The sequence below is a fragment of the Anarhichas minor genome, unplaced genomic scaffold (assembly GCF_050575085.1).
Source record: "Anarhichas minor isolate MPS153535 unplaced genomic scaffold, ASM5057508v1 ptg000136l, whole genome shotgun sequence".
Lineage (NCBI taxonomy): Eukaryota > Metazoa > Chordata > Actinopteri > Perciformes > Anarhichadidae > Anarhichas > Anarhichas minor.
Window position 1 is genome coordinate 3,674,193 of NW_027466582.1, and position 16,901 is coordinate 3,691,093.

Consider the following 16,901-nt stretch of genomic DNA (forward strand, 5'->3'; position numbering starts at 1 on the left):
CCCTGTCAAATGAAGAATCGACTGCAAACTGTTCTTCATATGACTCTATACGGGTGCTACTTTTGTCAGAAAAGGCTGTAGTGTAGACTATATCATTAAAGATCTTGAAAACGTAGTTTCAAGAACTTTAATTTCTTACAAACTCAAGCTTGTAAGTTGGCAAAAGGCATCGGTATGCTTGTGCATGCATGAAACTGTGTGTCAATGCTTTTCAAGGACAACTCATTTGGGACCCCCTTGAAAACAAGATGATACATCTCAAGGGGTTCATCCTTCCTGAGACGATACATTCCTGTCAACTTGAGAAAAGGCATCTGTCGCATGTCCTAGAAGAGACATCCCCCTCTGTTGCTCTTGCTGAGGTTTCTTTCATGTTTTTGCCCTTTAAAGGCTTTTTTTGGAGAACTTATTCCTTATCCGGAGCATGGATCTAAGGACTAGCTAGGGTGTCACATGTTGTGCAGATTGTAAAGCCCCTTGAGGCAAATTTGTGATTTGGGACATTGGGCTACACAACTCAAAATTGACAAAGGGTGGTAGGAGATGAGGCACAGGATGAGGCAAGGGAGAATAGCAAAGGGTCCATGTGCATCCAGTCATGTACTCAGCTGCTGAGTGCGGCTCTCAGGTTGCCATTTGTCCATTCCCAGCTCCAGAGAGAGGGCCGAGGCGCTGACAGAGACTCCCTGCAGCAGATGGCAGAGTTATGCTGTGCAGAGGTGAGAAAAAAAAAGCCCATTAGCCGGACCAAAATTACAGCCTGCCTCCTCTTTAGTGCTCAGCCTTGAGTACACCTGACCAGATTGGGACTGTGCCTGACATGATCACTCCTTAATCATACGGTTGCCGTGTTGACAAAAACTCCTTTCCTCCCTGCCTGCACATCAATTCAATAAGGAGAAAATTCACTGGAAATGAATAACAATATTTATGCAGGATTGAGGGGGCGCCACAGAAAGAGTTCAGCAATTAGAGCCCATTTACACACAGCATCTTCCCCCTTGGAGTCAAAAAATGCCCTTCAGCTAAAATTTGGGACTGGCTATAGTCAAGACTCAGCTTTCCATAAACATTTTGTAAGCGAGGCAACAACGTGAAACAATGTTAGCCGTCAGCTAATCTTAAAAATGTCTACGTCTCGAATTAAATCCAAACTAAAAGGTTTACGTCCACTAGGAAACTTCATTGTTGGACCCACAGAAAACAACCAATCAGTAAAAACTTAACCATGCCCAAGTGACATTTATGACCCTTGGATGCAATAACAAAACATAAATGACGCTTTTGTGCCCCATAAAATGAGTCTGCTGTTGTCTAAACTATCTCATCCGCTGAGAAGAACAGCCAGTGCACACTTGAGAATATGTAATCATTTTGTTCTTTTTTCAAGAGCAGGGTGTTTTATGGAGCCTCTTTTTAAATGTGATTCTTGGCAAATCACTGAAATAACAGTTCTATTCATACTTTGGATATTGCCATCCTAGAGTGGAACAAAAGGATGAGGGACTTGGGAGACTTTGAATGCCTTCCCATTCACAGGGGTAAGGTGAGACTGAATTAATGCGGCAGCTTTCCAAGCAAAAGACACAGCATTACAATGTGGGGACTTGACAAGCGTGTAAGGATTAGCTCGCGTTACACTGGAAGTAGACAATTCGAGGAAGTTGCTTCAGAAGGAATTAAACAGCCGTAGATAGTACGTGTTCTGACACCTCTGACTGTTTGGAAGAAACCAACTCTGCAGAGCCGGCAGGACAAAACGGCATAAAGAGCAGCCATCAATACATTACATACCGTAATCAAAAGACTTTTGTGTTTTCTATAGAAAGTAAAACACTTCCACTCAAGAAGATTAAAAGGCTAAAACTTCGATGGTGTAATAAATTATGTTTCGTTCATAAATCTATGTATGATGTCACTAAGGTCAGTGCCATTAATTTAACAGAACATTAAAAAGGTCAATGAATGTCAGGTGTTACAAAAAGGTACGTTTTTTTTTTGTTTTTTTTCAAACTATCAGATGTTAACAATAGAAAACAACAACAACAACAACACACCGGATGACTTCACACTGCAAATCTTCATGACTCGGTAACTCCAGACATTTAGTCAAGGGAACATGAACAGCTACATTACGTGATCAACAGTAATCTGTGTTACACGGAGCAACACATGCCCGTTTTGACACGAGCTGATGATGTCATTAAACCAAGATCATTTCCACAAGAAAGGCTGCGGAAATTGTAATTTCTAATCAGAGTTTTGTATCCTAAAGACCGTGGCAATCCAAGCCCATTTGAAATACACGGGTCAGAGGGGGAACGGCTGTTTGTTTGAGGGGCGCCAGTTAACTGAGCCTACAGGGAGCGCTCTGATGTAGCTCAGGAAAAGACTGAGACCGTCAAGTCAGATGAGTCCTCTACAAAAACACAAACGCTACTGTAAAGTAGGACACACTGTCGTCTACCAACATAGTTGACAAAGACAGTTTTGTAGCATCTCAAAAAATTACACAACATTCAATTAGTTAACCGCTGGATAACATTTAGACTGACAGTTTAAATTAAAAAGAAAAGACGCATGACTTATACACACAGACCTACAACGCTTACACACCCTGCTGCATGTACAGACCGGTATTGAATAGGGCAGCTCCCGCTTAGTTGACTAAGATTTTTTTGTATTTATGCTTTTCCATGCTGAGTGACTTATTTTGCAGAAACTTATTAGCCCACCTCTGGTAAACAAAATATTTAAAGTGGTGCTTTTGTGTGATGCCTTGTGGAGATCCTCAGTCCTGCAGCTCCATCGATGTTAATGATTAGTCGACAAATTTGAGTGTTACGAGACTAGAAGAAGTGATACTTTGGTTGAGGACAGCCCCTAGTAGTGACTGCTGAAAAGTCACCAACAGTTATTCAATTTACAGATTTTAAAGGTTTATGTTCACATGCAGAAATACCAATGAATGTATCAAATACATGACTTACACTCCTTTTATTAATATACAGAGCATAAAACAGAAATTCTCCACAAGACCAACAGTAGGCTATTGAAGCAAATGACCTATTATGCAGCAATTTAGTAGTAAAGTACACAATTGAGTAAATTCCAAAACGTTACTTTGCTCCTTGCAACACCACCTCCACAACTGCTTCTTTATCCAAAACCATTCTTTTGACCAATATAACCTTCAGCATGTCAGCAAAAAACAAGCAAAGCAGGATTTCTAACAGTTCGACCTCCAGCTATCAGAGACATACACAAACAGACAGGAACAGTGGTTGACTTACTGTACCTTCGAAGCTTATAAATCCTCTCTCCTTCCATCCATGGAGGTGTCCATGTCATGTAACCTCTGAACTCTGCCGGTTGAAACATTTCAGTCATCAGTAGATGAGCTAACTTTCTACAGAATATAGTAAGTGAAAGTTGTGAAAAGCCAGTCCAATGTCTTTCAAACTTGACTTCACAGTTTATCCTCCAGTCGCAGTGCCGGAGTGTCTCTAAATTGGCCGCATCTGACAGTTTGCTGGTGCCAAACATTTTCTAATCACGGGACATCACTTTCACCTGGTGTCTCCTCGGTGTCCTCCTGTGCAATGCTCCTCTCTCACCACAACACACTACAACCTGGGGAGGGGGGCGCTGTTTCACCACTTTTTAATTATCAAAGGATTGGGGAAGAAAATAGCAACAGACTGTACATAAACAATGACATAATGTTTAAGAATTAGTTGAAGTGATAGTAAAGAGTTATATCGAGCTTCAGGAAACAAAGTGAGGCTGGGCTTACTTTGTTTCCTGAGAGAAAAATGCAAAACTGGAGAAGCACAGGGGGTCCAAACATCTTTGAGTGAAAAGCATGACTTCATATTTAATTAAAGCGACCACTAAATCCAGCTTTCATTTAGAAAATAGGTCACTGCCAACCAAATGGCATTTCCTTATATCACAAACACAGCCGTGATGCCAACTAGCACTTCTGGTAGTTTTAGTTTCCTCTTTCAGAAATATCAACTAAATATCCAGTAATTTTCCGCAAATAGGTAAATACTAGCTAGCAGCTGTGTTTGGTCATTTTATTGTTTTGACAACCATTTATGCTAGCAGTGCACACTGAACAATTTGCCTAATTAGTAATTATAATATTGGAAAATAGTCAGTGACAGATGGGTGCACGAAAGCCTGGAATTAAATCTCACAAAAACAGTCGCATATAGCATCCACAAAAATCTGATTTTGACAAAGTCAGGTCAATCAATTCAACTTAAGACACTGACGTGTCTCCTCTATGGTTCATGACAGGCAGAGGAAATTGACTAAATTGGCGGCTGGATAGCGAGCACTGCCGTGTGAACAATCAAAGATCATGTTCTATTCCTCTATACCTTTAATCTTAGTGACGGGCTTCTTAGGGTTCATTCCTTTTATAATGTTCTTTTCATTTTCAGAGAAAAAAAAACTACCCATGCTCTATATCTTTCACTGTTCACGCTTTGATTATATCTGATGCGATCTGATGCAATGAAACAACATGCATCCCTCGTACATTGCAGCAGCAAGAAGTAGCGTGCATCAAAGCAAACTGGATATTAATAATATATTAAATGAGGGTCGTAAAACATACTCTAGTCAACAATCTTGATATATTAAGGAAAAACTGTGTGATTAAAGATGTGCACTAGCTATGGAAGATATTATCAGGCAGCACTGAAACATAAGAGTGAAAGAAATATTAGCCAAGAAGACAGAGACTATATATTTCCCTTGGGCTGGATACCTGTGCAGAGCTAAACTCTATACTGCACAGCTGGAGGGCTTTTACTGTTTAACAGCAGCAGGAACTGTTGAGATTAACATTGCAAGGGAGTAATGGACTTTCACTGCAGCTGTGAAAAAGCTCAACTGAGGGGAGCTGAGGCTGCTATCTGTGGGATGAATGAAACAAAAACGCAGCGGTATAACTCAGCGCCAAACAACAGCAGCTCTGGTGTCACTGACAACCCACAACACTGCTGAATGCTCGACAAAGTGAGTAGTCTTTTAAATGTCACCGTCTCCCGCTTCCTGTCCCCTGCATGGCCCCACATGCCTTGAGCCAGTCGGTTGACCGGGATGTCATTACAACTCAGCCGTGGGCAGGCTACCATCGCACGAGCAGAACATAAACAGCACTGTACGGGGTGGGCTCCGACATCATCAGCCGAGAATGGGAAATGACAGCACAGTTTGGCACGGACGGCGTTTGGCTGGAAGCTTCCTCTTTCTGTACCGTCTGAATGGAAACATGATGTATGTGATTAAAGTGCAGCAGGAACAAATTGTGCAGAAATGTGTTCACCCAATAATAGGTTTACATGGGGGGGGGGGGGGGGGCATGCAGCTAAATATGTGTGTGCACTTAGAGAGAAGTATTCACTTCTCTTGCAGTATGGTTGGATGCAAATAAATGTGTGATCATGAAGATTTGCAGGAAGACAAGGAGTGACAATGTGCAAGGCATATGTAAATTGATCCTCCATCTGAACATGACATGTATATAAATATGCATGAAAAGGGACTTCTCGACAGCGAAAGCTGCGTCTGTGATCTCACAATAGGAAGAAGTTAATCGTCGGACTTGATGATCACAATGTCTGACATGGAACGTGGCCGGCTGAATGCAAAACTGCAAATGCTCCGTGGGAATGTGCCAAATCTGTGCTTTTTTTCCTTCTTCTTGTGTTGCTGATTATGGGATGTTCGGCGGAAGTTCTGAGTTTCCTGTCAAAACTTTGACATCTGTTAGATCCCTGATGGTTTCTATCTTTAAATGAAAGGGCCGTTGGCAGTGGCAATTTTTCCCTGCTGTAATGAAAATGTACCCAACTGCAACCCAGACACTGTGCTGTTTTATCATTTTCTGCCTTTCCTGAAATGTTCAACTTCTGCTGGAACTATTTATTTTTTTTTTTTTTTTATGCTTTACTTTCGCAAACAATGTTGTCATTCCTTTTCTTAAATTGCCTCAACAGTGCATGGGCATCCATTTACAGTGTACTTCTTCTGGTGAGTATTTTTTTTTAAAGCAGTTCGGAGGGGGCAAGTTGAGAAAAGGTGATATAAGGCTTTTTTTTAATGCAAGCACACAACAGAACTACTAAAGCATTGAATCTGACTGCATCACTCCGGATACAAACTCCCCACGCAGCTGGCTAGGGGATGTAAATCAAAATGTCACGCCCACGTGTGCAGGTTGGTTATGAAACCTTTCACATGAGTGTTTAAAGAACAACATCTTGAATCAGGAATGGGTTTTGTCCCTTTGGCTGCTTTTTTCATTTTCTTGACCTACTTTACTGTGAGGTTCACATAAAAAAAAAGAAAAGGTGTAAATGTATTAGTGCCAAGGTGGTCCAGACAGAGTATCCAGCATGTAGGAGGCATGAGTCAGCAGACTGAACAGAACCAGTAAGAGAGGCACAAAGCAAGGCTGGCAGAAGAAGCTCTGATGTGTCTGTGAAACTGAACCAGCTATATGTATTCTTGCACATGTGCACGTGAACATGTGGTACATCATGCAATAAATTCAGGCTGTGTAGAAGGACACATGCTGACACAGAGAGTGGACAAACATCAGAATCATGGACTCTGCTCTGATTCCAAATCCCGAGGCAATTTTGCCAGCTTTGACGTGTTCACTTCTAAAAAAAAAACAAAGACGTTGCCTTAAAACACCTGGTGCGTCCGAGCACGGATCCGGCTGTGCCTGCACGTGTACTGTGTGCACCTGTGTGAACATTATCTGTTCTCACATCTCTGTCTACTCTCTGTTTTTAATGTGTTTTTTTTTGTATGCCACTGTGAACACCACGTTGTTGTAAGCTGTGGTGCTGGGAAATATTCTGGTTATCATGCAGGATTCATATCTGGATGAAAAATGATTCCCTTTGAGGATTCTGCAGATCAAATTATCATTTTTGTTCTAATATTAGGCCAGAACACTGAGGCCAGCCAGGACAGAATCTGTTCGAGCAACAACCACCAGACTGTCCCTGTTTCTTGATCAAAATTCTCCATTTCCAGGTCTTGCTTTATCTCAAGTCTTGCTGTCTCTGCTGCAGTCCTTCCTGCAGTACGGCACTTCCCTAGAAAGGAATCTAATTAGATGCTCAGCCTGAAAGAGACTCCTGATATACCATAAATCCAGTGAAAAATCTGTTTCTTTAATGAGATGCTTTCATGTCCTCAGGTTCAGTCAAGACTTTCAAAAAGGGAGATTGCCTTTATAGATAACAGGGGAGGTATACACTGACACTGACTACTTCAATGCCCTCGCGGTCAACTTAAACTCCAATTTCAACTCCTCTTTCAGCATGAAACCTATAAAACGCAGTCCTTCAAAAGCATATCTGCTGATAAAGTTGCCCAGTGTTGTGCGCAATGATTTTCTGTCTACTGAGGTCCAATCTATAAAGAATTCACCTTTTCTTCTCTATACTTAAAGAGGCATCATTCACTACGCTAAATGGCACAAGAATCAAGGCTGGACGGCTGTAATTGGTTGCTATTTATTTCATGTTAGGTCTCATTATTCTGACATCCCCGTATATACACTCCAATCACATCATATGTTTTCCATGTTATGTTGCCCTTGCTGGTGATCAATATTTCTCATGCCCTGCATCATTTATCAAATGTTCATAAGATCCTGCTATATACTCTGAAGTCTTGCATAGCCAAACCTAACTCCACATTTATATTACATTACAATCCCAAGGAATATATTGTGCTTTTTGGCTTTATAACTGTGACTGTGCTATGATCTGTTGGTTTCTGTCTGACTGTATTAGATCCAGGCTTCAGCAATTCTCTGCTGGCAGCATACAATGCACTAAAGTACTGTCTGCAGTATATGCAGAATGACATCCTAGATAGTGGGTGGCTGTAAGCTAAAAGAACAACCAAACAACAAACAGCAAGAAAGAAATAAAGATGTGTCTAATTTTATTAACTTGCGACAGATACTCATTTCAACTCATAACTCTGCTTGCATGATTATCTGAGATACATAATTAGCTCCAAAAATATTGATGTAAAACAATCAACAACTCAAGGCATCAGTGTTTAGCAATTTATCATTTAACGATTAGTTTCTTTCAGGAGCAGCTGAATGAAATATCACATATATTTCATTTAGCACAGCTTTAAACGTGGTGTCAAATGATACCTCATACATTTGAGTTCAGTTAAATATGGTTTTTTTTGTCCACTTGGAGGTATTAGAAACAAGCCGTACCACAACACTGATATTTTACTTCACTGACATGGCACTATTTGGCAAACCTGTTCGAAAAAAGTTGCCTTTTGACACACTTAGCATACAAAGTAACATCAACTTCGTTTGTTAAGTCGTCACTCTCCTTAGAGCTCGGTTTTAATCTCCACCAACTCCTTAGCACAATATCTAGCTCTTTAGCTTCTAAATGCTCCACTGTGCTGTTCACCAGCTTGTCGCTGACTGTCTGTCTCCCCTTAGTGCTGGGCAGGTAGCATAGGGACGACACACGAAGATTAGCTCTCTAGCTACATCTGGCACATTTATATTGTTTAGATTAGATCTTCAACACATACACCAATGATTCACATTCACAAAGAAGAGATGTTTGAGTCGTCAGTGATGAAGGTCACATGGTTCTTTGCAACATTAATCGTTATATTGATCAGAGTTGCTTACATTATAACTTGACAAAATACCATTGCTTAAGTTATAGCCACCATGATGTCATAGAGTTGTATTCATAATGTATATATTTATTTTGAGGCAGACACAATTCATTTATATTTCAATGCATATTGATTTTCAAAGAGTTACATTTTATTTTTTGTGGGGGGGTATAAATTTTTGTTATTTTGGGTTGTTTTTTTGTTCATATCTTTGGATTGTGGGGGAACCTAAGGACTAGGAGAAAACCCACAGACACTGCAGTGCTAATCACTGAGCCACTGTAGTGCCCTGAATGTGAGGGGATGGGGGGGGGGGGGGGGGGGGGGGGGGGGGGGAGTGGATAGAGAGAAGGGGTGAGGTAGATGGAGGAGGGAGGGGGGGAGGTGGGAGGACCTGAACAGAACAACCAGCAGCCTCCTCCACCACCTCCTTTTCATTTTCCGCCGTCTCCTGCTTTGATTTATTTTTCATCGCCTTCTCGTGCATTTTGGTTTTCATTTTCTGAAGCTCTGTCTCTCTTTCCCTTCTCGTCCTGCGAAACAAGAAGAATCTCCTCTTTTTGTTTATTTCAAGACGGAGGTCCTCCAGTTCTTTGTTCTCGTCCTCCAGAGCTTTGTATTTAGCCTGTCAGGCTTTCTCCTTCTGGTGGATCTGTTCCTCCTTCTGGTTCACCTTCCGGGTCTCATTCTGCAGCGTTTCAAGTACTGTTGGTGCTCAGACAGTAGCTCTACCTCCAGTTCCTTCTTCTCGTCCAGTATGTGTGCGATGTTTGTCTCCATCAGCTTTTCTGTCTTGACCCAGTCCTATTGTTTCCAAGTCTTTTGTTAATTTCTTCTCCAGAGATTTGTATTTTGCCGTCCAGGCGTTCTCACTCTGGAAGAGTTCAGTACAGTTCTTGCTCAGCTGGGTCATGGTCGCCGTATACTTTTGAGAAAGAACCTCCTTCTCCTTGCACAAATCCTGGATCTTAGCGTCCATCCGGGGGATCTCTTCCTCCATCTGGCTCACCTTCTGGAACTCATTGTGCAGCATTTCCAAAAGCCGTTGGTTCTCAGACAGTAGCTCTTCAAACTTTACGTCCAGTTCCTTCTTCTCGTCCAGAATGCGTGCGATGTTTGTCTCCATCAGCTCTTTTTTCATGGCTCGGCCCTGTTGTTTCTTGACAAAAACGTTTGTTCATTTCTCCTCCAGAAAATTGTATTTTGCAGAGGGTGTAACTGACAATTCAGATGGTAGATGTGGCCGTTTGCAGTATCAAGATCATTTTGCAGATGGAAGTTTGGGGTAGGTAGTAGGCCTCCAGGAAATCTCTCTTCATTTCTTCTATCCATGGTACTGTCAGTTGCAGAATGTAGATGTGCGTAGAAGATTTGGATGTTCGGCGAAGACTTTGGTAGTCGAGTGTAGTTTGACGATTTGTATGCCTTGTTTCATCAGACTACAAAACCCATAGTCAGCAGGGCAGTCAGAACAATGCTGCCCAGCTGAACCAATTAAGCGTATTGCTCTAGTGAGGGAAATGGAAGCACATGGGGAAAAAAAACACATCATACGAGTCAGGGTTACATTATTGAACAGGTAGGGAGCTACAGAAATTATTTCATAATGTATCTTAACAAGCCTTTTTTTTTGCACAGATCCCATGATGGCGCTGTATGTGACAATTCAAAACATTAATATTGTATATTAGCATTATATGTGAAGCCTTCAGAAATGAGTCTGCTCCTCATCTGCTCTGCACTCCATAAATTGATTCAATCCGCTTCGATGTCTTGTTCACAATCGATCACACACACAAACACACACTCACACAAACAGGGTGTTCGCCATGGTGAACACGTTGTTCTCTAATACACACATACCTTGCCTTCTTTATCGGTAGACAATCATCGGAACTGCCATGAATGAGGATTTATTTACGCAGCTTGAATTAAAGTGTCCATTCCCTTACACATCACACCTTCTAATTCAAGTATACATGGCAGAAATTCGTAGAGGGGTAATCCGAGCAATTTTGACAAATCTTAAAAAATAATATCAGTCCTTTGTGTGTATTTATTACCCATGTACAATGTTCATTTTGCTTTCCCTTGAGCAAAAGGAAGTGACCAAGAAGCATAATAAGTCAATCCCATGGCCCCTATTAGGAGAGAGCTTTTGTCTGATGAACTGTGCTGCTGAACTGCCTCCTTTAAATCCAGACTTGTTTCTGTCCACGTCTCCACAGTGCCCTCCTCAGGGCTCCACAACACTGCTGTTAATGCTGGATGCTGGCAGACTAGTTCTGGACATGGAGCTATGTTGTCTTTAGTGCAGACAGCGCTCACAATGTTAGTTGTCGTCATTGCTTTGACCTGAACCGTACTGATGTAAGCCGAGTATACAGACTGGCAGCCTGTTTAGGATGCTGCAAATCTCGCTGCTCTTGTTTGTTTGGTACTGCCTCAGGATTTACACAACCACCACTTGTTTTGGGTGCTGCTCAATATGTATCCATGGGGAGTTAGATACTGTTAAGTGCGCTTGTGCATGCCAATTGTGCTCCACAACTACAGCAAGAAAAACTGAGTAAACAGAAAACTTTAAAATCTGTACAGCTATGTCATGCAGACAGAGTTTTATCCTAAGAACAAACATCGTACACATAGACAGAAATTAACTTCAGGGTTTTACTTTTTTCCTTTCCTTTTAGTTTAACACAACTACCAGAACAAAATACAAAAAACTGTTGTTTTCCATGTCATAATAATCTTTTGATCAGAATATTCATTCTGGGCAAATGTGTCTGGATTATTTTAAGTGCTCTTTTTGTGGGTTGAAAAATGTTCCTACTTATCTACCTAAACTAAATACAACAACTAAAAACCCATTTGTTTTATATGATAAATGCATTGTCACACAGATGAAAATTATGATAAAATGGGAAAACTAGATATATACGTAGAATACGGAATCATAGACACCCAACAATGAAGTCATAACTTGAGAATTGAAGGAAGAAGTAGTGATTAAAGGGCCACAGCGTACAGGCTTGAACAATGAAATATAGGCCTGAATTTATGGCCCAAATGCCAATATAAGAATTGGTTGCAACAGGGCAGAGAAACACATAAAGCAATGTTCAATTTGAGTGCACGGCCTGATGAGATAGCTCCTCTAGGGATCATCAATTTACATGAGGTGTATTATACAGGCCTGTTAACCATATTACGCACAATTAAGCGTGTGCTTTGACCACTTCTACACTTTTTATTTTTAAGGCTTGATAGCCTTTTGTGGAGTTTAGGATTATGTGATTCAAAGGAAATATCATTTGCTCAAGAGTCCTAATTGAAAAGCTTTTCACTGGACATTTGCCATCAAATCAACCTCAACGTCTAACTGCAAAATCAATACATCATCAACACTGAGACGTCAGTACAGACAGCCTGTCTCCTGGTAGCTTCTTACACCATCATAGCAGGATAAATTAATGCTTTTATGCACCGCTGTGTGATTGGTATTATAACCGGGGTTGGTGAACACAGGGGCTGAACATATTCCAACTGACATTAATGAAATGTCTCAAATTTATCTGCGCACAGATGCCTTACTGGCACTCGTTCAGTGCTCCTGATGGTCAGGGTGCGCTGATGAATTTGTCTTGCCTGCTCAGCTGATAATCAAGTCTTGGGTTCAGTGATCATGTCCTGTGGTGTCTATGAGCAAGACAATTACCAGCATGGAAGTGGGCTCTTTCTATTTCTGCACGTCAGTGAGGGGAGACAACAAACAGGCAGCAAACAGTTGAAGAAACTCAGCTGAGTAATGTCCGTGGGATGATCACTACGAGCAATGCCTTCCACATACTGACAAGCCGTCACCCATTAATATGAAAATATTGATGATGGCCAATCTAATTGAACCGATCTACCCTTATTATAGGATCAATCAATCAATCACTTAAACTTTATTTGTACATACAAGTTCGTGCAGTCCAAACTGCTTCGCAGATGACTGACAAGCTGAAAAAAAAGAGACTAGATTAATACAATTGAATAAAATTATAACTTAACTTAAATACAATAAAATAGCAATAAAATAGAATACAAATGTTTTTAAGGTGCGAGCAGGTTGTTATGTATGTAGATGTTATTTCTGCACAGCGAGCTCAGCACTGGCGCTCCACGTGTCTGCTGCAATTTTACAAAACTGAAAACCATTTACAGTGTATTGTGTTTGTGTTGCCTGTTATTTTAGTTTTCCACTTATTTTCTTTTTACTTTCTCCATTCTGCTGTCTTTGTTTCTCTCTTTGTGTTCCTCGCCTCTTCCCCATTGTAGCTCTTCCCTCTCCAGCTCCCCGCTGACAGCTGGATTACCATGTGTCAATGCAGTGCCAGGAACTGGCTGCCAGACAAAATCATGTTTTGTCTCATCCTTGGCAACTGCAGTGTGATGAGGGCCATCAGCATGTGACATTGGGACCAAGAGACAGAAAGCCAGGTGTGACCAGAGACAAAGGTGACAGGAGGTTGACGTTTCCACATGTGCGTTTGTACACAGCCGTGTGTATGTGTGTGTATCGGCACTTGTGCTCGTCTGCATGAATACGCTGTTCCCCCGTAATGATGCAGTTATTCACTTTAAGGGCTATTCGTGAATCATGTGCCACGTATGTACACATACAGTACGTCATTGTCTACATTTAGGTCTGTGGAGATGTACGTGTGGCTGTGTGTGATGTCTGTTTGAAGGTTATAAATGCTTATAGTCCGGGAGACCATCGTGAAATTGCAGAGCGATGAGAAAGATTCTCACTGGCTTGCAGGGCTGAATATTGGATTTTCCAAAAAGTCAATAAAGGGCTCGATCATTAAAGTGAATAAATATTCTCTCCCCTCAAAGCTATTTCAAGACCTACAGTTTCCTATCGCTACTGTGGCTCCTTTATTATATACAAAATTGTGCTGACACACACACTCTTACTGCATGTAGTGTCACATGAAGCTCAGAGGAGGTGCACGAAGGGAAAGTTGCCAGTAAGAGACAGCTCTATTAAAATGGATTACCTTTCCCACCACTCACACTCTTTCTCTGCACTCCCCAAAAATAATGTATAAGAATTCTGTCAGGGCTTTTTGCAATAGATTGGCTTTTTTTGTATATCTGTTTCCCAGAGGAGGAGGAGGAGAGGTTATATTTTGAAGCATTTCGTAGATGTGGAGGAAGCGCTTTGCTGAGGAGGTAAAAACAGTGTCATGAGGGAATACACAGTATTGCAGTCATTATCCGCTACCCATATAGGAGGCTCAATTAGTTGGCTTTTACCGCTGCATCATGCTGATATGAGATAATAAAGTCTACCAGGTAGAACTGTGAAGCTGACAAGCTTCAAACTTTAAGAAGTGTTGCCTCAAGCTCACACAATGACTGGTATTATAAAGGATTAATAACTTGGAATTTATGCTGCAGTTAATCGTTAAAGTTCCCCTCCAGAGAAGCTTTAAAGCAAAACCTCTGCGATGATTAAAATTTTGTTTAACGTGGTTTACCAATATATAAATTAAAACCAAACTCTGAAAAGGGGCTGGAAGCACATTTACTCTTTCTCCCTCATTGAGAATTTCTTGATACTGGCCTCGCTCCAGCCCAACACCGCTGCTCCTTTTATGATATACGAGTGATATCAAGATAGCGGCTTGGAGCTCTGCGACTGGCTCGGGAAACGTTGTAACTGTCATTGGCTGACACAGCTATAGTGGGTGTGAAGCACACAATATCTAGCGGGATCTTTTGGTAGAAAGTGGAAGAAAGCTGCAAACTCTTGCTCTCTCTGCACTGGAGGTTTCAGGTTCCTTTGCCGGTGTTGTGTTGAAGACTGTTTCCCTGTCAATACGTGTTGGCATTTGTATTTTGGAGTGTGACTGGCTTCCGAACTTGTGACGTACCAAGTCGAGCTGCACAGACAACTCCGCCTTCAGTAGAGGGATGTGAAAACACCTCTGGTGACAATCTTTGCACAGATACATGTCAGTATAGGCAAGGCCAGACATTTTAGGTGACCTAAACATTAGAAAAGCACTTGAGTGGAGAGGATCTTTGATAGATCATTTTCCAATACTTTATCAGCTTTTAAGAACATGTTGCAAAAAAAAACCTTTGGCTGCTGTATCTTCTCCCAGAGGGACACTTTCCTTGTCTCTCCTTGCAAGCTGACCTCTGACCTTGTGGAAAATATTTTTTGCATCAATAAATTCTATAAACAAAAGGATGTTGGTCAGATTCGCTGCAGCTCTTTTCCAGGAGGTCAGAGCACATTAGCATGATCTCCCAGATGAATTCAAGAGCTAAGAGCAAAAATCAAGTGGTTCTTATTGCTGGCCTACACACCATTATGATTTGAGCTGATTGCTAATGTCGGCATGCTAACATAATCACAATGGCAACATGCTGATTTTTGGAGGGTATAATGTGTACCATGTGCAACATCTGAATTAAGCAACACCAAAACAACAGCACCTGGGGAATTTACACAGCAGGGAATACTCTCTCAAGAACCTTTTTTATTTTTTTATTTGATAAAGGTACACAGACTTGTTGCTGACTGACGTGTTTTCAGAACGAATCAAAGGTTTTATTGAAATTATTTTTAAAAATCAACTGGAGCTGCTGGGAGGAAAGAATATTAATAACCAACTGAAGATTACTGAAACCAACAAAAGGGATAAATATATAGTTATTATTACAATTTAATGCAAAATCTAAAACCACAAGATAACCCTTCATCATCTAAAATTGCCAGTGCAACATAAACTAAGCCAAACTGGAGATGCAGACTACATGGAGGAGGTGCTACCGCTTACTCACCTCAGGTGCAACATCGTAAATATGGTGCTGTCTTCATTCATCAAACCACATCTGGTATTGGGGCATTGACACTCAAAAGGTAGGCAGGACAGAAATGGGGTGCCAACACAATATTAGTCAGCCAATCAAATCTAGAAGAAGGCAGTCAACTAAGTATGCAGTTTAAAAAGCCTGACTTGTTCAGTGATCCCTTAAACTACATACCTGAAAAACCAAATAATACCAGCCACCATAGAGACAGGGGCCAAAAGAGTGATCATGAGCCTTATATAATCTGGCCCTAATTAGGTAATTGGTTTGAGGAAGAGCCAGGCTCATGCATTAACCAACACTACACATGATGCTGTATTCACTTGCACTATGGGAGCATTCCCCACCAAATTAGCATACTAACCTTCGCTAATTTGCACTGAACACAAAGCTTAGCTGAGGCAGGTAATTATTTATTTTTTACCTGATAATGGCGTTAGTTGAAATGTTAGGGAATCACCAAAGTCACAAACCTCACGCCGAGGTTTCCTCGCAGGGGAGCGGTGAATAACGAATGTCGGTACAAAATGTTGCACCGATCCATATAGAAAGTGTCACTGCAAGGCTGGTTGATGTGTGGTAAACAATCATCAGCAAATGTACATGATGATGTCAAATATCAGAACAGCTAGAACGGTCTGGTGTGTTCAGAAAATTCAATATAATTGATATATATTGCACACTGAAAAGGGCAGGGATCACCAAAGTCCTGGTCTCTGGGGATCAAGAATGTCTCGACTAAATTCCAGGACAATCTCAGTCTGGACCAAAGGGGTGGTCTGAAAGACTGGCATCGCCATCCCTTCAGCAACAACACCAGCATCGCAAAAAAACTGCACTTGTTTGACCCTTACTCATGTATTTCTCTCTTCCATTTAAATCATGTTTTCTTAATTATCTAATAACACTGGACTATCACTGGCTGATTAGCAGTTTGGGTATTCATGTGAGTTCATACGGTAAGAACCACAAATGTTTGATAAGAATGATCATCTCTGAAATAAAGCCCCTGTCCCTTTGGTTGAAGGTGGATTTCCAGCACATCTTCCTCCCACTGATGACTAATGCTGTCATGGGAGAGCTGCCCAAACTGTCCATCCCCGTATCTGTTGGTCCTTTGTGATATCTCTACTTCCATTTGTTGGCACATTGTTTCTGGTTATTTACCGAGCAGCAATCCCCTAAACCAAGGCAGACAGGAGAGGGCTGATTTGTATTCATCTGGACCTGCACACAACCTGACAGTATGGAAGGAAAGGAGGAGTAAGCGGGCAAGAATATGTGAGCGTATGTGTGTTTGGGATGAATATCTC